The sequence below is a fragment of the Schistocerca gregaria genome, chromosome 1, assembly GCF_023897955.1.
Source record: "Schistocerca gregaria isolate iqSchGreg1 chromosome 1, iqSchGreg1.2, whole genome shotgun sequence".
Classification (NCBI taxonomy): domain Eukaryota; kingdom Metazoa; phylum Arthropoda; class Insecta; order Orthoptera; family Acrididae; genus Schistocerca; species Schistocerca gregaria.
This window is the reverse complement of record NC_064920.1, coordinates 762,853,926-762,878,035: the sequence shown is the minus strand read 5'-3', so window position 1 is coordinate 762,878,035 and position 24,110 is coordinate 762,853,926. Positions and strand designations below refer to the sequence as shown.

At 39.3% G+C, this 24,110-nt stretch overlaps 1 protein-coding gene across 1 annotated transcript in view; it reads right to left on the bottom strand.

The window, feature by feature from the left end:
* Positions 1 to 14,532, bottom strand: part of LOC126268017 (uncharacterized) — a 182,171-nt gene extending 167,639 nt beyond the window's left edge. Inside the window, exon 1 of the mRNA XM_049973433.1 lies at positions 14,370 to 14,532. The gene's annotated coding sequence lies outside the window, so the exon portion shown is untranslated. The remainder of the gene's footprint in view (positions 1 to 14,369) is intronic.
* Positions 14,533 to 24,110: the final 9,578 nt, after the last annotated feature.

Here is a 24,110-nt window from a genome sequence, read left to right as displayed (position 1 = left end):
TATGACAAACACATCATATTTTCGTTTCAATGTTAACACTTCCTCCAAATAAACATATAATGGAGACTACTGAACTTCACAAGGATTTAATGTTCTGCCCTCTAATGGCATTATTAGTAAATCAACTGTCAGGCTTGCCCCATCAATGTGTTCTAATCCAACATCTCCATTCAAGAATTTTTCTCTGGCTTAGCAGTGAAGGACTTCTAATGAGCTTAAGTTTTCAAAGACGTATTGCAATTTTAGACTTCACTGCACTTGCATTGCCAACATAGCTTGTAGGAGCTTTCAGTTGTTTGGAAATTCCAATCAGTTCATAGAGCAACCTTTTCAGCCAGACCAACTTCTTTGCTCCTTGACTTGCTGATATTATTTCTGTTCCCATAGTAGATGTTACCACTGTCTTTTGGAATTTACTGATCCACGATGCAGACACATGAATCAGTGTTGCAACAACACCAGCTGTTGAACATCTGCACCAGGATGATCAGCAGCACTGTAGACCTTTAAACCTTAATTACTTCTTGCAGATAATTCCACAATCCATTGTATTCTCCAAGTATCTGAAAATTAATTTCACTTGATTCCAATCTTGAACTGTGGAATCTCCATAGCTCTAGCTGCTCTGTTCACTGTGAAAGCATGTATGGATGTAAGTCTTGCTTTGTGACCAACTGAAGTAAAAACTGAATTAGATTCAGATATTACAAATCCTTCCAGAACTTCCTTTGTCTAGTCCTCTTGATTCACTGCTATCTACCAAATATAATTTTGCTATATCTTTATACCCAAAAAAGTGTTGAGAGAACATTCAGTTGTATGTAACTCCATCTTCAACATTTTATGGACTCTTCCATTTTTGCTGCTGTGCTGCTCACAACTAAACCACCATCAACACACACTATGACATATAAACCATTCTCTTAGCTCTGATGACATAAGAGATATGGAGCAGCATCACATCCAGTTTCTGTCATGATTGTTGTTGTTGTTGTGGTCTTCAGTCCTGAGACTGGTTTGATGCAGCTCTCCATGCTACTCTATCCTGTGCAAGCTTCTTCATCTCCCAGTAACTACTGCAACCTACATCCTTCTGAATCTGCTTGGTGTATTCATCTCTTGGTTTCCCTCTACGGTTTCCAGTCTACATTTTATATCCTCTCTACTTTGACCATCATCAGTTATTTTGCTCCCCAAATAGCAAACCTTGTTTACTACTTTAAGTGTCTCATTTCCTAATCTAATTCCCTCAGCATCACCCAACTTAATTAGACTACATTCCATTATCCTCGTTTTGCTTTTGTTGATGTTCATCTTACATCCTCCTTTCAAGACACTATCCATTCCGTTCAACTGCTCTGCCAAGTCCTTTGCTGTCTCTGATAGAATTACAATGTCATCGGCAAAACCTCAAAATTTTTATTTCTTCTCCATGGATTTTAATACCTACTCTGAATTTTTCTTTTGTTTAATTCACTGCTTGCTCAGTATACAGATTGAATAACATCGGGGAAAGGGTACAACCCTGTCTCACTCCCTTCCCAACCACTGCTTCCGTTTCATGTCCCTCGGCTCTTATAACTGCCATCTGCTTTCTGTACAAATTGTAAATCGCCTTTCACTCCCTGTATTTTACCCCTGCTACCTTCAGAATTTGTAAGAGAGTATTCCAGTCAACATTGTCAAAAGCTCTCTCTAAATGCTAGAAACGTAGGCTTGCCTTTCCTTAATCTAGCTTCTAAGATAAGTTGTAGGGCCAGTATTGCCCCACGTGTTCCAATATTTCTACGGAATCCAAACTGATCTTCTCCGAGGTAGGCTTCTACTAGTTTTTCCATTCGTCTGTAAATAATTCGTGTTAGTATTTTGCAGCTGTGGCTTATTAGACTGTTTGTTCAATAATTTTCACATCTGTCAACACCTGCTTTCTTTGGGATTGGAATTATTATGTTTTTCTTGAAGTCTCAGGGTATTTCGCCTGTCTCATAAATCTTGCTCACCTGATGATAGAGTTTTGACAGGACTGGCTCTTCCAAGGCTGTCAGTAGTTCTAATGGAACGTTGTCTACACCCGGGGCCTTGTTTCGACTCAGGTCTTTCAGTGCTCTGTCAAACTCTTCACGCAGCATCATATCTCCCACTTCATCTTCATCTACATCCTCTTCCATTTTCGTAATATTGTCCTCAAGTACATCGCCCTTGTATAGACCCTCTATATGCTCCTTCCACCTTTCTGCTTTCCCTTCTTTGCTTAGAACTGGGTTTCCATCTGAGCTCTTGATATTCATACAAGTGGTTCTCTTTTCTCCAAAGGTCTCTTTTAATTTTCCTGTAGGCAGTATCTATCTTACCCCTAGTGAGATAAGCCTCTACATCCTTACATTTGTCCTCTAGCCATTCCTGCTTAGCCATTTTGCACTTCCTGTCGATCTAATTTTTGAGATATCTACAGCTTTTGTCATGATGTCTATGAAAAATTTGTACCAACAACATGGTGCTTGTTTGTGACATTACACACTTCTCTTCAGTGAACATACATGTAGCCTACATTACCATTTTCAAAACCTTCAGGTTGTTCCACATATGTGTCTCCTTTGAGCACACCATTTAGAAAAGCTAATTTGAGGTCAAACTGGTCAAGCTTCATTTCCTCTGCAGCAGCCACTACCAGTATGCAGGAGGGTTGAATGTTTCTTCACAGTTAGTTTCCTGCATTTGTACATGTTCTTTGGTCACAAGTTAACCCTTGAAGCAAACTTTTCCATTTTCTGCAAATTTCTTGTGCAAGGTCCACCAATCTGCAATATCTGTCCACCTTTTGGGCATTCAGCTAATACTGATCTATTATTCCCTTTCAGGGACTTGAAATCTTCATGAATGACTACCAGCCACTAAATTTTATTGCTGGACTGCAAAGCTTCAGTATATAAACTTGGATGCTTGTCCCTGATGACAAGAGTTCCAACCATGTACTTATGATCTACACTGGTTATCCATTTTGGTTTCTTCTTTTCACATTTACTTCTTCATTTTTCACTTAATGTTTGATTTTCTTCAGAACTTGGCACTATTCACAAATCTTCTCCCTCTTGAGTTTGTCTTCAATTTTGATACTTTTGTTACAATGTCTCAGGCAGAAACTTTCGTGCAGCTGCTTTTACAGAGAACAATAGAAAAAAGAACATATAGCACATCTTTCAATTCGGCATTTTTTCTGACATTATTCAAGTGCATTTATATTTCCATAGCTTCCTGTTTATGAGACAACACGCTCACGCCACTTTTCCCAGTTGAAATCATCTCAGAAACATCGAGTTTTGTATAATCTACCGGTATGACACAAATTGTTTATTCACAGTGATATGATTTGTGGTACCACTGTTACAGTACAACTGTCGGCTTCAACACAATTGTCGAGTAAGGCACTGAAAACATGTGACGGAAATACAGAATACTTCCCACACTCCTTTATGTGAACAGCACTATTGTATGTCTTTTGATCAAACACTCATGCCCATATTTATGACAAGGACAGTTTCTTTTTGCACATTCAAGATTCTTTTTCCCACACTCCTTTATGTGAACAGCACTATTATAAGTCTTTTGATCAAACACTCATGCCCATATTTATGACAAGGACAGTTTCGTTTTGCACATTCAAGATTCTTTTTCAATTTTTTTTTACTGACAACGTAATCAGTTTTATTTCACTGATTTTTCTTCTTATAACCACTGTGTGCGATAAATGCTGCTGATTTAACCATACTTTGATCATACAGTCCCATTGCACACACTTTTTCAACCAAAAGGCTCATACTATGCTTTTTAGTTGTGATCATGTCCCTCAGGTCTTTAATAATATCTTGTACTTTGCCTGGCGTGGATAAAATCCGACGTTAAAAATTCTTTCAGACAAAACATTTTCCTTGTGCTTCTGCATTTCATTAGTCAAATACAAGAAAAGGTTATGCAACTTCGCAAAATGGAGTAATGTTACCTTCGTCCTTTAAACTGCGTACTGCTCGGCCACAGGTTTTCCTGGTCCACTTGTCAATAAATTGTTGCTTTTCCATTGATTATCAAACATTGCCGATGTGCCACTACTTTTTTCCATGGTTGCGTCTTCCGCAAATTCAGCAGTCTTGCACATACGTTAACAATATCTTCTAAACTCTGTTCATTGTAATGACTATCATATAGAAGGAAGTAGGCTAAAATTAACCGACAAAGAATCTGTAAATGTTGGAAGAACATTGTACAGGGGTTACGGCAATGTATAAAGATGATAGAAAGTACGTCTCTTTTTAGAAGAAAATTAAAAAGACATCTTATCAATGTTTGCCCTTACAGTGTTCAAGAATATATTGAAATAAAAAGTAGTGTGTCAGAAAACACTGCGAGCGGAAACCGTAAAAAATGTAAAACGGTGTACAGTATCACTTCAAGTATATAAGACGTACGAAATAATATTCCTTGTCCAAACACCAATGCTGCTGTCCTCTACTTTTTCTCTGTTTTTCTTGGCAGTGCTGAGTGAAGACCAAGGACATGCAGAAAAATAAACTGTATTATCATTGGTGCCTTTTATAATGTGCTTTTAATGACATTTTTGTGGAAATTCTATAAAATATGCGCATGTTAACTATATTTTTGTAACTAGCAAAGATATGTAACAGTCAGACTATAAATTCAATCATAAATAAATTGATATATATGAATATATCACCGTATTTTCGCTACTTATATGTAAGCCTTACGTAAACGTGACGTGTCCAATATCGTTGTAAGAAATGATCCCTGGAGAAATAAAGAATAATGTGTACCTCATGTAAAGAAAAACACGTGCTGCGGCGATTGGTGAGCAATCTTTCCACACGTTCACGGGTGTTGTTACGCCGTTACTTTATTACTTGATCTGTGTCGTTTACCAGTCATGACTGGACAGACTGGGTCAAGGTTAATTACATACATACATTTTTTAAAAAAAATATTCACGAAATTAAGACATTTATACTTAATAGAAACAATATTTGTTTGTCCATTCACTTTGGTCACTATTATAGAATTCACCAATGGAGTACAATGGGCGTTCCTTCAGGTCCTGTGCTACTCTCCTTCTGAATGTTCCTAGCGGCAGGGATTGCACTTCTTGAGGCAGTGAGTTGAACATCTTTAGGACAACCACTGGAAAGCTGTCTTGCGTTCCCGTCAGTCGACATCTGAGTATTTCGATGCTTCTCTTGTTACGGGTATTGTGATTGTGTATATCTTGCCTCATGCTGAAGACTCCTTGGTTTTCTTTCACGCTGATGAGACATAATAACACATACTAGCTGAAGACTGTCATAATTCCTAACTGCTTGAATATAGGCCTGCAGTGCTCCTGTCTTTTGCTTGATGTGATTATTCTGTGAGACTTTTTTCTGTAGAATCAGCACATCCTTACAACCTGCAGAATGTCCCCATAACAGTAGGCTATAATTGATGTGGCTATGGAATAGGGCATAATATGCTGTTATGAGATATTGGTCACTCAATACACCTTTTAACCTCCTCAGAAGGTTTATTACACGGGAGAGCTTGGAGCACACGTACACTGTGTGTTCGTTCATTGTTAGTTTCCTGTCTATCATAAAGCCCAACAGTTTGACATCCTCCATATTATCATGGCATCCGATGTTGTTAAGGGTGTATATCAGATGTTGTGGTTTTTCTTCATTCATGTTCACTTTATTTCTGATGAACCATTCTTTAATGTTTTGGAAGAGTACATCTGTTTTTTGGAGTGATTCTGCAACAGTTATTCCTTTGGCAAAAAGGGTGGTGTCATCAGCAAACTGTAACATATTGTGGTTATAACCCATATCATTGACAAAAATGAGGAACAGTAGAGGCCCTATGACGGACCCTTGGGGTACTCCCGCATTCCATCTTTTGTTCTTGTGATTATGCTCTATGAATTGATACCACTTGTCTCCGGTTTTCCAGATAAGACTGAAAAGTTGCCAGAACACCACCTCTGACACCTGAACACTTCAATTTATCTTGTGGGTAATGCAGTCAAATTCCTTTCTAAGATCACAGAGTGTCAGTGCCACACTTTCTCTGTCTTCGAATCCTTGTCTTATTTTTCTGATTAAGTCCAGTGCTGCCGTAAACGTTGACTTTCCCTTGCCAAAACCATGTTGTATGTCCTGGAAGAGCTTATTTACTTCAAAATAATTCAGTAACTCGAGTTTCATAACAAACTACATAACTAGAATAGGAATGATACAAATTGGCCTGTAGCTGGACACTTCACATGGGTCACCTTTTTTGTAGATTGGTACTGTACCGTGTTAATTTAAGAAATTTTGTGAAGACACCAGAGAATAAGCATTTGTTAATTGCTATAGATAATGGTTGAGCAAGCTCTAGAATAATTTTCTGCAGCATTGTGCAACACATACCATAGATATCTTCGCTCTCTGAGTTCTTGTATGACTGAACTATTTTTACGATATCCTTAGGGTGCACTTCCTTCCAGTTTTCAAAAAATCTACTGGTTATGTTTCTCATGTGTATCTCTTTTTTGCCTCCTCCACTTGCTTTCTGTAAATTCGTTTGGCTCTTACATAGTTACAATGAAGCAGATCTCTAGATGGAAGATCTCTAGCTGCTTTCATACATCCCCTGAAAATTAGCACAATGCATTTTAATTTGTTTAGCTCAGGGGTATACCACATCTTCCCTGTAGTAGGTTTGTCCCTTCCTTTAGCTTTGCCTGTAGGATACTTCTTGTGGATTTCTGGAAATAAATCATCAAATTTAGCTTTTAATGATTGGAACAGACATTCGAATGAGACACTGGCCCTCATTCCTGCAATTTTCTGTTGCCAGTTCACACTTGACAGGGTCATTTAGTCTTGACTCAAGTATTTCATACCTATTTCCATTACTAATGCACTATGGTCAGCAATCATTTGTTCAACTAAACTGATATTATAGTCCCAGATATTGAGTTTAGTGATAACTGTGTTTAGGCAGGCATCAGCTCTTGTTGGCAGTCGGTTTGCAACAAACAGCCCATAGCTATTTATCAAAGTCATGAAGACTCTCTCTTTAGTTCTTCCATCACCTATATGTATGTTGAAATCTTCACACACTGCAATTTTAGATTTAAGACGTGTTAGGTAGGACAAACAGGTTTCCATTTGTGCAATAAAGTTTTCAAAATTACCATCTGGTGAGTGGTACACAGAGACAATAATAAGGTCTATATCCGTTAACACTAGTGAAGCTAATTCTAGATCTAGGTCTGTGGAAAAGTTTTTTAAGTCTATTTTCTTTACACTAAGAGTCCTGCTTGCATATACAGATACACCACCATGACTTGTAGTAGTTCGATACCATGAATTTACCGTGTCCAAATATTCAGTGGCTCTGTAATAGTCGCCTTCTGCTTCCTCTAACCAGTGTTCACAGATACATAAAACATCTGGTTTGACTTCTCCTACAAAGAATGGTAGAAGGTCCACCTTGCTTCTTAAACACTGTATATGAACCACTACTATACCTATGGGCGCTGTTACTTCTGTGAGATATTATGGAGCCTGGGGTTTTTATTTCAGGCACTATTTTACTGGGGAACTGGTCGGTCTCCGGAATAAAAAAACGCCTCACAACAATATTCTTTGGCCATAGTGTTGTGTTCATCACCTTCTCCTTTAGATGGAAGCCCACACCAATCTTGAAGCTGCTGTTCACACCCTTTGTTTCCAGTTTTTCTACATGAAAGTTGCTATATCCTGGAAAGATTTTCTCAAGGAACTTGGTTACATTTTCAGTTGTTGTGCCGTTTTTCACTTTTCCTAAATGAAACCATGCTCTTTTCTCGCCATATAGCATTCCTTGCTCTTCACCAGCGCCTATTATCTGATTTTTTCTTTCTCTAGTACTTGAATTTCTGACTGATGCTATGGCAGATGCTTGAGGTCTTTCTTCCTCTACAATTTTCTTTAGTGCAATTGCATACAGCATTTTTTGTTGTACAGATGCATTCTTTTCCTGCACTATAGATCACGCCAATTTGTATATGTATTGGGTGAATGTTTCTCATCTGAGAGTATGGCTAAGATGTAGGGACTGGTTTCATTTATACTGGCCCCAATGTTCGAATTGTTCAAAGAAGTATTGCTAACACATCGATCTTCTGTCGCTTCATGGACTGTAAGCTCTTTATTGATAGGCCTGTTTGTTTGTTCCGATTTGATACATGCATCTGTCGTTGTTGCAATGTTTTCTTGCCTGGAAACAGACCCTAGTTGTGTTTAGATATTTTGTGTTGTACTGCTGGAAACGCAGCTTTAACGCGTTCTAAAGCATTAACAGACAGCAATGGCTTTGTTGATCAGTATGATAAGTGCTTATGCCATTTATTTCTTATTTCAAATCTCAGTGCACTTTAAAAAAAGGGCCCCACAAGGATCAATGAGGGTTACTTATTGTTCCCAACATATATTAATGACTTGCTACTCTATATACGCTATAATTAGGGTTTTCCCTTCTGTCGGACATCTGAACCCATGTGATAAACCTACAACGAAAGCACCTTCCACGCGCCATCTGTCGCACATTTTTTGAACTTTTATATATTTTTTGGTTCTAATAAAACCCCATGTTATTCCAAGCATGTGTGTCAATTTGTACCTCTCTATCTACATTATTCCGTGATTTATTCAGTTTTCAAATTTATACTGACTTTTTGATCATCCGGTATTTATGTTGTTATCTATTCTTATTATACTAGGCATTTTGCGAGACACGTAAAACAACTTTGTGTGGAGTCCAAGGATTCACAGATTCTTACGCTTCACTCCACTTTCTAACTTCAAAAGCGATCGTTTTTAAGATTCTTGCCGTTTTTAGCTCAGATACAGCAGCAATTCTCGTCCTGGATTCTTGTATGTGTGTGTGCGTGTGTGGGTGGGGGGGGGGATGTGCTATTGTTTTAGTTGTCTTATTATCACGTCAGTGTGGTTTTCTCTTCAGTTACAGTTACGGTGACTTATTTTTTACGTTAAATAACGAAGGTATTGCATTCCATACAAGTTTCGTACGTTCCCTATTCACAGATGTGACTGTAAGTGTAGTGACGAAAACTTCACGGTATTGAGTAGATATATAGCGCACTTCTGCAAACGATCAGGTCTGCTACTGCTTACTAGCCATCTTTTTACTCTTAAAACGATGTGCTTGATTAAATATCTATATGTTACGAGAAAATCACAAATAAGCTGTCCCATAATGCAACGTGTATTATCTCCCAGGATCCTTAGGAAAAACCTCTGTGCTGTCACTTTTTAGTTAGCATATATTTTTATACCACTCCATATCCTCCCTATTATATAAATATGTTACAGATCTATATAAACTATACTATCCGCACTCATCCGACATCATATTTAGAAGTGTAGGTTTCTGTCCTCTCGGTGTGCTGCTATCATAGTGTTTAACAAAAATAAGAGTGTCGTGACTGCATGTATTACACTGTGATATTGATATCAACAGAGAAAATGCTATTTTTAATGCAGTTACCTCCATATTTTCCAGGCATTAAACGGGGAGGTGATGTTTCTCAATACGAATAGGAAAATGTAGCTAATTAAACGAATAACTCACCGCTTGTTAATATTGTTGTTGTTGTTGTTGTGGTCTTCAGTCCTGAAACTGGTTTGATGCAGCTCTCCATGCTACTCTATCCTGTGCAAGCTTCTTCTTCTCCCAGTACCTACCGCCACCTACATCCTTCTGAATCTGCTTGGTGTATTCATCTCTTGGTCTCCCTCTACGATTTTTACCCTCCACGCTGCCCTCCAATACTAAATTGGTGATCCCTTGATGCCTCAGAACATTTCCTACCAACCGATCCCTTCTTCTAGTCAAGATGTGCCACAAACTTCTCGTCTCCCCAATCCTATTCAATACTTCCTCATTAGTTATGTGATCTACCCATCTAATCTTCAGCATTCTTCTGTAGCACCACGTTTCGAAAGCTTCTATTCTCTTCTTGTCCAAACTATTTATCGTCCATATTTCACTTCCATACATGGCTACAGTCCATACAATACTTTTAGAAAAGACTTCCTGACACTTAAATCTATACTCGAAGTTAACAAATTTCTCTTCTTCAGAAACGCTTTCCTTACCATTGCCAGTCTACATTTTATATCCTCTCTACTTCGACCATCATCAGTTATTTTGCTCCCCAAATAGCAAAACTCCTTTACTACTTTAAGTGTCTCATTTCCTAATCTAATTCTCTCAGCATCAGCCGACTTAATTCGACTACATTCCATTATCCTCATTTTGCTTTTGTTGATGTTCATCTTATATCCTCCTTTCAAGACACTGTCCATTCCATTCAACTGCTCTTCCAAGTCCCTTGCTGTCTCTGACAGAATGACAGTGTCATCGGCGAACCTATTAAGATATAATAATAAAATCTGAGTGTAATTTAATACTGGCTATACGGATCACAACAGTCGAGTACTAACCGCAGCAGCGAAAATGTTTTAACAAGAGAAATGAATTGTGACCTGGTGTGTTTAAGTTGAAAGTGAACTGCTTACCAGTACAGTACGCGTGCTTGCCATGTATTACCTGGTGCTTTGCGCTGATTGTAGTTCGTTCCGCGAGTTTCTTTCATGATTTCAGGCTCATTTTAACACATTCAAAACGAGGCATGATTTTTATATTCTTGGACATTTTCAGCTATTTATTCTTATAAAAGACCTCTCCACCTTGTCTTTGCTTCTATGCTTTGCATGTACCTATAATGTTGGTCTGTTCTGCTACCGAAGTATCAAAGTGTAGGCTATATAGCGCATCCCTTTTACATTCTCTTCGTCCTCCTTCACGTTCTCCTCTTATCTATGAGCATACATTAACCCACAGGAAACACGTGTTGCATTGTATTTGCCAAATAACCTAAATCCTGTTCACTTTCGGCTACCACTCCATCATCAATAAATAGTATTGTGCTGATTTACTTTCCTTGACAGAGAACCACAGGCCTTTAATTCCTAATTCCCTTTTCAATGAGAAAATAAATGTCAGCACGTGACAATCAACTTGCCTTAGACCTATCATTGTTTTGCTTTCTGATACAAATCTGACAGCACAGACTATTCTAATTCGCTTTGATATTCGTGGTACCACGCGAGTCCAAAAAAGAAAAAAAACAAAACATTTTATTTTATTCCACGTCCTACAGTGACTTTTCATATTAATAGCACCCCACTAAGCTCTGAAATACGACATTTGCATTTTGAATGTGGTTCTCCACTCCATACATACAAACTCTTCAAGTCAAACAAAATTTTTCATAGTCTAAAAGCGTGTAATACGTATTATTTGTGGAGTAAACTCACGGACGTCTTGTAGAAACCTCTTCAAAGAACTGGGTATACTAATTACTGCCTCTCAGTATATTTACTCCTTAATGAAATTTGTCCTAAATAATATATCTCTTTTTCCAACAAACAGCTCAGTTCATACATACAATACCAGGAACAAAAATGATCTGCACAAGGACTTAAAAGCACTTAATTTAGTTCAAAAAGGGGTCCGCTACTCAGGAACCCTCATCTTCAATAATTTGCCAGCAAACATAAAAAATTTAGTTACAAATAGAGATCAGTTTAAAAGGAGCCTGAAAGACTTACTAGTAGCCAACTCCTTCTACTCCATTGACGAATTTTTTAATAGAAACAAATGATGTGTTGTATATATTTATACTATTAGTATTGTTATTTCAGCTTAAAAAATAAAAAATACAAAATAAAAAAAAGATGACATGTTCCACATCCACGAGGATCTCCTCAACACGGATCTATGGAACGAAAACTAAACTAATCTAATCTAATCTAAACGTTTCGCGGCGTGTTCATGCATGTCAGTCGCTTGGTGGTACTGCAGTAGCGAAGATACAGAAGAACGGTGGGAGTTCCGTGACTCGTTGTCTTGAACTCTGAGAGTACCAAACAGTTTCAGTTTTACCATTCCAAAGATTCCATTGCACTATCATAAAAAAGATATGAAAGCTCACATTACTCAGTTGCGACAGTAAGCTTCGTATTTTTCTTTTCAATGTTAACACTACACACAAATAAGTGCCACCTGATTTTTGTGTAGGTAGTTTTCCGGTCGCGGAGTATCACTTTTTCTTGACAAAAATTACTTCAAAAATACGGAAGTACTGATTTGCTTAGCATAAAATCATAATGATGAAGAGTAGCAGAGTAACCCACACGTACGAGGTAGTTTGCACTGCCTAGTATTGGCCGGAGTCGGAACTGTTCCGAAATGTATTAGAATGGGTGTTAGCAAAGATTAAATGCTTTTTCAAAGTTGGAGCGAAGTTACGCTTTTGGGTGCAAAGTATCCCAACATCACTGTACAACTTTAGTAATGTGTCTCCATATACAGTGTAAGGCATTTTTCCCATTAGGAATACGTTTGAGCGAATTTGTGGACATAAATTATCTATGTGATTTTCCCGGAACCAGTACTTGTGTACTGCACTACGCCCCAGAACGTGTAATTGCTTGTCTCACGCAGGTTTGTGTTCCCAAGTTGAAGGCTGAACCTTCAGTGTGAATATTTCTAGAATGAAATTTTGGCTTTGCAGTGGAGTGTACGCTGATATGAAACTTCCTGGCAGATGAAAACTGTTTGCCGTACCGAGACTGCAATTCGGGACCTTCGCCTCTCGGTGCAAGTGCTCTAGTAACTGAGCTATCCAAGCACGACTCACGACCTGCCTCACAGCTTTACTTTCGCCAGTAACTCGTCTCCTACCTTCCAGACTTTACAGATATTCTCTTGCGAAATTTGCACGACTAGCCCTCCTGGAAGAAAGGACATAAGTAGGAAACGAGGTTCCGGCGGAAGTAAAACTGTGAATCGTTGAGTAGCTCAGTTGGTTGAGCACTTAGCTGCGAAACGCAAAAAGTACGAGCTTGTATCTCGGTCTGTGATACCGTTTTTACCTGCCAGGAAGTTTCGTGATCGTTTCTGTTGTGTATAAATTTGCGCTTATGGTCAAATTTATAGTAGGCGCACTGCAATATTGGGTTGTATTTTCTACATCCAGTGCGTGTCTATTCTCCAGTTCATTCGCTGTGCTAACACTAGACATAAGAGATGTATTGTCAGCATACATAGCAACATTTGTGCTCCGTGGTGTTTTCCTGTCATTTATGTGAACAAAAACAATGAAAAGCAGCGGGTACTATGTTGATACTTGAGGCACACCATATATGACTTGTTGAAATTTCAATCGCTCTTTACCAGCTTTGCGTTTTCTGCTTTGTGTTATACGACTGTCAAAGGATGGCAGTCAGTAGGGTATAGTATGAAACACTCACGGCAGATTATGAACTGAATCATTATCCATTTTGCCTCACAAACAATGACACTGAACACGAACAGCATCGTTTTATTCTTAAGGTTCAGAACGACCGGTTATAAAACTTTATCTGTACCGGTATATACTGGGTGATCAAAAAGTCAGTATAAATTTGAAAACTTAATAAACCACGGAATAATGTAGATAGAGAGGTAAAAATTGAGACACATGCTTCGAATGACATGGGGTTTTATTAGAACCAAAGAAAAACAAAGTTTACAAAGCGCCATCTGTCGGACATTTTTTGAACTTTTGTATTTTTTTGGTTCTAATAAAACCCCATGTCATTCCAAGCATGTGTGTCAATTTGTGCCTCTCTATCTACATTATTCCGTGATTTATTCAGTTGTCAAATTTATACCGACTTTTTGATCAGCCGGTAGAAACGTTCTGCCGAATTTGTTACCGATTCGGAACCAACGCAAGAAGCCCAAACGCTAAGAAACAGAGTGACACACAAAAATTCTAGATGTAAAACATGAAGCTCCAAAACGTGAAAAACGCTTGATGGAAAAAGAATTGCATGTACTCCAAGAGAACAAACAATGTATACAACAGTGGAGTCATCTTGGAAACGCCGGAAAAAAATCCCTGTGTTAGGAGACAGCAAGAAGTACCAGTTAATGTCGACGGGAAATAATGTTTCCATGTAGCTACAACAAAGGTATACTCGTCTCATGCCAGAATAGCTAATTCACGTGCACCTGATCGGAAAATTCTAAACTTTAACGTACCGGTGACTATGACATTCAATATTCTAGAATTACTCTTTCTTAAATTAAGAGAAACATATACTGTTATTGACGAAATGAGTGGCGGTAGTTGTCTTATAACTACGAAAAACAAACATCTGTACCGTATTTCTCTACGATGCAGCTTGAGAGAAGAACACAGAGATGCGAATAAAAGTTGAACTTACGATTCTTAAAGGTTCAGGTATCCAATATGGCTTTAAAACTTGGTTTCATTTCTACTGTCACGTAACTTGCAAATTTAGCGGCTCCATTGCCCTACCAAAACTAGGATGTGAGGGGAAAAACAAGAATTACTAGATTCCGTTGCTTCTTTGTTTCACAGAGAGTAATTATCAGCGAAGACAGGTTTCCAGGTCATGGTCTATTTACCAATTTAATTTTTATGGCATTCAATCATATAAATGTAAAAAACTTACGTAATAGATGTCGAAGTAATTTACAACAAATCAATGATCAACAAGAAAACAACATATTCCCACGATACAGCCCCGAAAAAGCAAAAAGTAAGTGGTTTCGAATCAATATACAGTCAATGTTTTCTGTAGATCCAACGCTAAAGAAGGACCTTCGGGAATGTTAAACGAGATGTATACAAATACTAATTTTCTTGGCGTTACTGATAACGCGACAAACGCGGAAGTATGAAGAAGAATAAGAAGAAAAAACAAAAGAACTTAGTGAGCCGCTAACGTAAAAACTAATTTTATGTACTGTATATACATCAGCGAGGAATTTGATTATAATGTGTAACTACTATTCCGAAGCAATGTTTGCGGATCCTTTGCTCCATAGACCTGTAAAACGCCCTTACAAACTCTCCGATTTATCGAAGGACCGACCAACAAACTGTACGTGTGTAAGTTTGTTGAGTAACCGACGGACGCAGTTTATTTTTTGGTCGGTCAGTAGGGTCTGACTACCCGACACCCGCCCTAACCCCCCCACCCCCCCACCCCCCACCCCACAGCCACCACCGCCACCACTTCACCCACAAATTTTGCCGTGTGTAACGCTGTCGAACTAACCGCTCAAGACAGCCTATATTATTTGTGTATAGACATTCAGCTGCCCAAAGAACTTCGCCTGTCACTGCGCGGGAATAAACGCTGTTCTAATGTTTGACGGAATCATAATGGTTTCAAGTGGAACACAGACGGTGAAAATAAAAGTCCTTCGATTGTCATGTTTCCCTTTTTAGTTTTTACTTCCGATATATACTGAAAAAATCGATATCCCAAAATACTTACAGTCGACAGTTTTTTATTTATAAAATATTCTTCCTTCGTTGCTAGGAGTCTTAAAAACAGCCGAAGACCACGCCTTCTGCTATGAAGAGCAAAGTGAAGGACTAAATTTTTTTACAGTTCTGATAGTTGCTAAATGCTTCATTTCTTGTGTATTTGTTACATGATTTGCGCCACCACTATTTGTAGTTTTCATGCTTCTAATTTTAAATGAGTTTCTTAAACTTATAAGGGACATCTTTCGTGGTATCATAAATACCCAACTTTTACATGAACATAATTTGTTTTGCTTTATCATCATGTGTCTCCATAGTCATTTGTAAATGGCGATGCACCGCTGTACCGAATTACTAGTTCAAAAAATGGTTCAAATGGCTCTGAGCACTATAGGACTTAACTTCTGTGGTCATCAGTCCCCTAGAACTTAGAACTACTTAAACCTACCTAACCTAAGGACATCACACACATCCATGCCCGAGGCAGGATTTGAATCTGTGACCGTAGCAGTCGCGCGGTTCCGGACTGAGCGCCTAGAACCGCTAGACCACCGCGGCCGGCGAATTACTAGTCTTCTTAAGTTAAGCCAGTAGTTATAAACCATAACATAGCTAAGAGCTTCTCGTCACAGCTTATAGTTTCTCTAATTACAGTATTCCATTTAATTAAATGTGGTCTGACGAGGTTTAGCAGCCCAGAAATGTATTTCCCATCCATTATTAAATAATTTCGGAAATTGTCGGATCTCAATTGTGGATGAATTTCCTTCTTTGAAAAAGTCATTTCTCTGTCGACAGCTTTCCCTCACCTTTTTCTGACATTGTCATTTCTAGAACAGAGAAGAGGAATCCCAGCTGTTGCATCTCTGTTACGCCAGACAGCATCTCGAGGAACAAGAACTTATCACAGACAACACGTAGCCAGCCAGCGTGCATGAGGTGTGGTCGAAGGTGCGCCTTAGGTAGCTTACAAAAGAGTCATTTGTTCATGGATGGTTCCTGAAAAAACCCGAAAAAACACGATTTTTGGTTATCAAAAGTATTACTTGTGGGGATGGCCACTTCTGTAATTTCTGTTTATTTCACATCGTCGAAATTCTTGCCATACATTTTTAAGATTATATTCTCGGGGCACTTCGAATCGTTTTTGGATATCATTATCTGTTACCGAACTCCAGTTGTTCAAAACTCCTGTACTTATGCAGGAAATCGAAAAACGGGTTTTTAGCCGATTTTGCTCAATTGGAGCAATTATCGAAATAACCAAACATAGTAAATTGCTCAAACTTCAAGCGTACTTTCCTTGGACATGTACGAGGGTTGTGATTAAGTAAGGGCCGTTCGCGCGTATAGTACCGTAGTTCGCGCGGACGCCGCAACAAGCCACCGCGCCACTTGCCGGCATCCTTCCCGTTCACACTGATGCAAGTTGCAGCTCTGTGGCTGACGTGTACGCATCGCTGTGCTACTTCATAATGTTTACGATTATTGAATCGCCCGCCGCGTGTGAGATACGGTCAGTGATACGTTTTTTGACGGCGAGAAGCCTATCAGCTGCAGAAATTCATCGTCAGTTAACGAGGAACGACAATCAACTCAGATGACTACTGTGCAACTCTACAGAAGCTCCGCAGAGCAATTCAAAACAAAAGGCGCGGCATGCTGACAAAAGGAGTTTTCCTCCTGCACGATAACGCTAGGCCTCACACCTCTCAAAAGACTCGGGATTTGATTGATTCTTTTGGCTGGGAAGTTTTGGACCATGCACCATACAGCCCCGACCTTGCTCCTAGCGATTTTCACCTTTTCCGGAACTTGAAACACCATCTTGGCGGGCAGCGCTTCAATGACGACGAGAAGTGAAAGCGGCCGTGAACTCTTGGCTGTCGCAGCAGGCGGCCGAATTCTTTGAAGAGGGAATTAAAAACTTAGTTGTACAGTATGACAAGTGCTTAAATCAACAAGGCAACTATGTAGAAAAATAGATAAAAGTATGTAGAATCAGTAAATAAAAGTTTTTTTGCACAAGTATTTGTATCTTCTTTTAAAAATAAAAACGGCCCTTACTTAAAAACAACCCTCGTATTTAGGAATGCCATTTTTCCATTTTTGAAAACCGTTATTCGTCATCAAGGTGCACCCTAAAAACGAAGATTTTTGGGTATTGTACCAAAAGTACCATTTGTGGAGATGGCCACTTGCATAATTTCTATTCATGGCAAACCGTCGAAATTTTTACCACGTGGTCTTAAGATGATTTTGTCGGGGAGCCTTGGAAATTTTTTCGATTTCAGCACCTGTTACCGAGATCCGGAAGTTCAAAGTTACCGTACTTTTTTACATGTAATATCCTGTCTGAGTCGTAACTGCAGTTTTAAAGGACGTAGTGAACAAATGGCAAGGATTATGGGGTCATCCCAGGAGGTCTGAGGTCACCAAACTATGTTTTAGTAACCTTTTTTTCACAAATAAAACTTTATGTCGCGGCTGCCTGTGTCTAATTGGTACTTCACACATGCACAGGCTGTCTTGACCTGGAAATTATTCAATGATGCCACCTGGTGGTGTAAGAACCTTACAAAAATTATCTTGTCATATGAAAATATTTGTAACTGAAAATCAAACACCGCATTTTTTGGTATATTGTATGTATAGTCTAAAAATGTTGTGCATTCCTTTGTAAAGGAGTATAATGTGAACTTGCGTTGAATTTGAGACGATTTCGTATTAACCTTATGTTATGCATACTTATTTGTTGTTTAAGAGTGTCGAAGTATGTAAATGTGTCGAAGTATGTAAATAAAGTATCAAAATTTTAGTGGCCTACAGAATTAGTTTTATATAAGCTGCACACGCAACTGTAACAGGGAAAGAAGGGAACTAGTTGAAGAATCTTCCTGTCAGAGCACAAAACAGGCGAATGTGCTCCGCTGTAAGAGACTGGCAGAAAAGTGGGAGAAGTGCCTCAGTCCTCATTCTGTATTTCTTATTTTGATATGCGAACATATCCACACTTTTGTGCTGAAAGAGAGTAACAGAGAGTGAGGGTGGAAGAAAGGAGAGACAATGAAACATACGAGTGGAGACCATACATAGGTCTGGGGGATCTACAGCCCCCCAACAACCCCCGTCCCCGCCTCCTTCCTCTAATACGGAGAAGTTCAACACGAAAAAATTTGCCCGTTTTTGACCCATCCCCTATACTTAGGTGCTCAAGTACACCAGTCTAGAGGGCATAAACCAGCCCATGTGGGGAGAAGAGAGAATGCTGAATGAAAAGTAAGAAAGCAGACTGAAAGCGAGAAAGAAAGAGTCAGTGGCAATGTGAGACAAAAAATTGGAAAAAGACAATGTCAGTAGGACAGAAACACAGTGAAAGCGACATAGAAAGACACAATGGCCAGGAAGAACGAGGTAAAGAGATGAAACATTGGCAGAGGGAGAGACAGAGGCGACGAAGTGCCAATGAGAGAAAAATAAAACACTAGGAGAGAGACATACACAGTCACGATAGTGAGAGAGAGATACTGAGTATGAAGGCTTCATTAGAGAGAGACAATGAGTAAAACGATTTAGAATGTTTTGTGTTAAAAGACCGACATATGTCTGGAGGCCAAAAGTTTTGGTGCGGAAGACGGAATGAGGCAACTGATCGCCCCACTTCCTTATCGGTCTTTTAAAGAGGAGCACATTCGCCTTTTTTGTGCTCCGACAGGAACATTTCTTAGATGGGATTTCTAAGGTTTGAAACACGTTTTTCTTGAGCTTAAAAGGACATCACATCCACTCTGCGAGGCTATGACGCCGGTTTGCAACGACCGTTTTATTAGTATTAGTATTAGTAGTGGTAGTAGTAGTAGTCATAGTAATGACAGCAGATTTGTTCATCTGTGAATCAATTTCACAAGTTTTCTGGACAAGTCATGGTATTACGGTATAAGAACAAAAAAACGTAATTCATGTTATGTGGACATGTGTCCAGAAACGCTTACTTTCCATGTTAGAGCTCATTTTATTACTTGTCTTCAAATCACATTAATCATGAAACGGAAACACACAGCAACAGAATGTACCAGTATGACTTCAAACACTTTGTTACAGGAAATGTTCAAAATGTCCTCCGTTAGCGAGGATACATGCATCCACCCTCCGTCGCATGGAATCCCTGATGTGCTGATGACGCCCTAGAGAATGGCGTACTGTATCACAGCCGTCCACAATACGAGGACGAAGAGTCTCTACATTTGGTACCGGGGTTGCGTAGACAAGAGCTTTCAGATGCCCCCATAAATGAAAGTCAAGAGGGTTGATGTCAGGAGAGTGTGGAGGCCATGGAATTGGTCCGCCTCTACCAATCCATCGGTCACCGAATCTGTTGTTGAGAAGCGTACGAACACTTCGACTGAAATGTGCAGGAGCTCCATCGTGCATGAACCACATGTTATGTCGTACTTGTAAAAGCACATGTTCTAGCAGCACAGGTAGAGTATCCCGTATGAAATCATGATAACGTGCTCCGTTGAGCGTAGGTGGAAGAACATGAGGCTCAATCAAGACATCACCAACAATGCCTGCCCAAACGTTCACAGAAAATCTGTGTTGATGACGTGATTGCAAAATTGCGCGCTGATTCTCGTCAGCCCACACATGTTGATTGTGAAAATTTACAATTTGATCACGTTCGAATAAAGCCTCATCCGTAAAGAGAACATTTGCACTGAAATGAGGATTGACACATTGTTGGATGAACCATTCGCAGAAGTGTACCCGTGGAGGCCAAACAGCTGCTGATAGTGCCTGCACACGCTGTACGTGGTACGGAAACAACTGGTTCTCCCGTAGCACTCTCCATACAGTGACGTGGTCAACGTTACCTTGTACAGCAGCAACTTCTCTGACGTTGACATTAGGGTTATCGTCAACTGCACGAAGAATTGCCTCGTCCATTGCAGGTGTCCTCGTCGTTCTAGGTCTTCTCCAGTCGCGAGTCATAGGCTGGAATGTTCCGTGCTCCCTAAGACGCAGATCAATTGCTTCGAACGTCTTCCTGTCGGGATACCTTCGTTCTGGAAATCTGTCTCGATACAAACGTACCGCGCCACGGCTATTGCCCCGTGCTAATCCATACATCAAATGGGCATCTGCCAACTCCGCATTTGTAAACAATGCACTGACTGCAAAACCACGTTCGTGATGAACACTAACCTGTTGATGCTACGTACTGATGTGCTTGATGCTAGTACTGTAGAGCAATGGGTCGCATGTCAACACAAGCACCGAAGTCAACATTACCTTCCTTCAATTGGGCCAACTGGCGGTGAATCGAGGAAGTAGAGTACGTACGGACGAAACTAAAATGAGCTCTAGCGTGGAAATTAAGCGTTTCCGGACACATGTCCACATAACATCTTTTCTTTATTTGTGTGTGAGGAATGTTTCCTGAAAGTTTGGCCGTACCTTTTTGTAACACCCTGTATACCTGTGTTACAGGTTTTTTTTCTAATCCTGTACTTTGTGTTATCTACCAAAACTCTTCACGGCATAGGCGGTATTGCATAAAAGCTATTTTTTTCGCTACCGTAATACCAAGAACCTCTTCCAACCTCTTTCTGTCACATGTTGTTTGGCTTCATCTTACAGAAGAACCTCGTTTATTTGGCCCTCATTAATCCGGATTTCCTATTTATCCGGGTTCATTTTTTGTTTCCTTTTCTCTTTTTTAACGTAAAATGTGCGGAGTACAGTTGGTACTGTACGGTATATATATATATATATATATATATATATATATATATATATATATATATATATATATGATTGTCAGTCCTACGTTTCGAGCTACCGTTACGACGGTCAGTGTATATCTGTTCCTTACAGAGTTAAGAAGTTGTACCGGTAATGTTCGTATGTTCCCCTGTTTCGACTGTACTTGAGGTAAAATGCTTAGAAGCGAAAGAAGTGTATGTTTCGATGGACAAAAGTTGGTTGCGGAATCACAGTGATGCTGGTTATGTAATGATAACCAATGACGAAATCTGTATTGTCGCCTGTTGTACAGAGAACGGCAGTAATGGTGAAGCGGACAACCAAAGTGGCGTTTCAGGGGAAGAAATAACGCGGCATTCGTAGACATAGGTATAACTAGAAAAACTAATCATTTACCCAGAACATTAGCCAGAAACAACTACAGCCGAACTGATATTAGTGAAAAGTCTACATTGGATTGTGCTACTCTCAAATGTCACAGAAGTGAGTAGACTATAGTAACTATACAGTTTAAGTCCAAAAATAGTGTTTCTTGTTATTACCAAAATGAAAGGTTTGTATACTGTAGTAGGTATTAGAGTTTCTGCGTTTAGATTAGATTAAATTTACTTTCATTCCAATTGATCTGTAATGAGGAGGTCCTCCAGGATGTGGAACATGTCAGAAAAACAACAATACATGGCAAATATTTATAACCAAAACAAATAAGCTAATGTACCATTCCACAGGTCCCAAGTGTAATGATCGTCATTTTTTAATGAACATTATATGAAAGAGTCATTTTACAAATACTAATGCACTGAATTCAAAATAAAAAAGTTTTTTATTTATTTATAAGGTAATAAACATGTAATACAACTACTATAATACTTATTTACAATGAACACATTACTGCACTGAAATGGTGCAGAAGTTAGATTGTACTTACACACACACACACACACACACACACACACACACACACACACACACACACACACATTTACAATGAACACATTACTGCACTGAAATTGTGCATATATATAAGTTGGTTTTACTGAGAAATTCATCGATGGAGTTGGCCACCAAAAAATCCTTTAAGCTTCTCTTAAACTGAATTTCATTAGCTGTTAAGCTTTTAGTGGCCACTGGCAAGTTATTGAAAATGTGTGTTCCTGAATAATGCACATCTTTTTGTACAAGACTAAGTGACTTTAAATCTTTGTGAAGATTATTCTTATTTCTAGTATTGATTCCATGAGTTGAGCTGTTGGTTTGAAAAAGTGATATATTTTTAATGACAAATTTCATTAAGGAATAAATATATTGGGAAGCAGTAGTTAGTATCCCTAAACAGGCTTCTGCAGGATGTTCTTGAGTTCACACCACATATAAATCTTACTGCACGTTTTTGTGCCCAGAAAACTGTAGCTTGGCTTGATGAATTACCCCAAAAAATAATCCCATATGACATTATGGAATGAAAGTAAGCATAGTATGCCAGCTTTTTCATTTTTATATCCCCCAGAGTCTGACAAAATTCGCATTGCAAACAGAGATTTGTTAAGACACTTCAGCAGTTCTGTGGTGTGCTCCTCTCAGTTGAATTTATTATCAAGCTGTAATCCCAAGAATTTAACACTGTCCACTTCTTCTATCTTCTTGTCATTGTATGTTAGACATATACTCGTGCGACACCCCTTACAAATTTAGTAGAATACTAGCCTTTTCCCCATGGCTTCACCTACAAATGCGTTCGACATGTATACTGAGCACAACTCCTCCTCCTCTTACTATCTATGTACACTTCTTCCTCCCTCTGTCTTTCCACCTCTACCTGTATATCTCCTCCTCACCACAGTCTCTGTCTCTTCATGTCCTCCTCCCCCTCTCTTTATCCATTTCCTCCATCCCCTCTTCTGACCATATCTTCATCCACAGTTATCTCTTACCATATCCTCCTCCTCCTCTCTCTTCCAATCTCTGCCACCCTTCTTCCTTATCCATCTGCCCACTACCTGTCTACATCTTCCACCTGCGTCATGCAGCTCCCTCTCTTCCCCTCTCTCTGTACATTTTCTTCCCTCCCCCCTTGCCCTGTCCTCCTCTATTCAATCCATTTCAGCTGGTCCCCAGTCATTCTCATTGGCATGCATAGTCCCTGCAACACAGTTCAATAAAGCAGGCTGATACTTTTCTCACAACAAGCCTGTCATGCAGGGAAACGTATGCGTTGGGGTCCAGAAAACCATTTCTTGACCCTGACATTGGGGTTGCCCTGCAGGCCAGTACTTTTCCCAGACAACATTCCTGTCATACAGGGCAGTCTACATGCAAGGGGCTGGAAAACACTTTGTGGCCTGTATCTCTGCTCCTATTGCAGATAGGGTGTTACAAGTCACACAATGCTGATACTTTTGAGGCCTGGTGTTCCTGTGCCAGATTTGGTTGAAATAGATCTAGGAGTTCTGGAGGAGAATCTGGATATACATTAATACATTCTTGTTTATATATGTGAAACAGATTTCCGGATTATCAGGATTTTCGGTAGTCCAGATTACACCCAGTCCAACCTCATCCAGATAAATGAGTTTTCTGTGTACCTCTAGTAAGTGAGAGTGATTTTACACATAAAAGAAAAACGAGCATAGTAAACTTTCTCAACATGCTGTGCTGCCAGAAAAGAACAACAATAATGAGGTAAGAGATGAGCAAATGATACCACATTGCCTGCAGTACTACTAGATCTATTGCAACAAGCAATATATCTCGTACGTAAAGAAAGAAGAAGAAGTGTTGGAATGTACTGGGTGATGAGTAGAAGACAAATTGCAAAAAACTGAGGATGCACACAAAATTAACTCACTACAAGCTCCTTGTTTCTGATATCAGTGAGGTGCTTGCCTATCTTAGCGCAAAC